Source organism: Selaginella moellendorffii, unplaced genomic scaffold (assembly GCF_000143415.4).
Source record: "Selaginella moellendorffii unplaced genomic scaffold, v1.0 SELMOscaffold_177, whole genome shotgun sequence".
Taxonomy (NCBI): Eukaryota; Viridiplantae; Streptophyta; class Lycopodiopsida; order Selaginellales; family Selaginellaceae; genus Selaginella; species Selaginella moellendorffii.
The window spans coordinates 6,344-7,339 of NW_003314437.1; positions in this window are offsets into that span (position 1 = coordinate 6,344).

The following is a 996-nucleotide window of genomic DNA, read 5'->3' on the forward strand; positions in this document are numbered from 1 at the left end:
ATTATCTTTGGATGAATATAAAAGAGAATATTAGTTTGCTCTGGAATCTAGAATCTAAACCATTCAGCTTATGAGGTTTAATATAAATGTGGTAGCAAGCTAGATAGATATTTATGTATGTTTAAAAATGTAAAACCAGACACATAATAGAAATTCTATTATTCTTTAGTAAACTATGAATGTTAGAGGCATTATTATAGTTCAGATAAAAAGAATTTAACTCAGTATGCAGTTAAAATTATAATTTCTCAAACTAACCTATTAATTTTTTGGTAGTCTATGATTCTTTGGTTTTGTGAAAACTCAATTGCTTTTCAAGCATGGCAGCAATTCTGTAGATTTGTTTAGGGTTGTGCACCATGTTATAAAGGTAATAAAAACATCAAATTTAAATTTAATGATGATAAAAAATGATCTTATCTTCCCCAACACTTGCATTATTATCTTTTTGAATTATTGTGCATTTCCCTTGAGATGAATAGTAGAAAATTTTAGATAAATCTAACTTTATATACAAGAAAAATTTCTAAAACTGTAAAACTAGAAAAACAAGATTTATCTATCTTGGGTATGCTATACCTCCCAGAGATAAATTATATCAAGATCTAAAATCAAGCTTTGAATATGAGAGCTTCTCGAGTGAGAGTCTCAAAATAGGGGGAATAATATATGTTAGTCATCATTTCTATTGTCACTTGAATATTCACAACAATGAAATTATAACTAAATTTTTTATTGAGAATTCATCTATGATTTCTGATTTATCATTTATCTGATAATAAATTATAATGCATCTGATAAATTTAACCTTGTATACAATAAAATTAGAAAAGAAGAACTATTTATCTTGGGTATGCTATATCTCCCAGCGGAGCTGGGGTCTCTGCTAGTTCAGAAATAATATTCTAAAAATGGAATAAAAGACGCCAGATGCCATATGCCATATGCCAATAGCACGTTTAAACTAGCAGGGATCCCAGCTCCACTGGGAGTAAT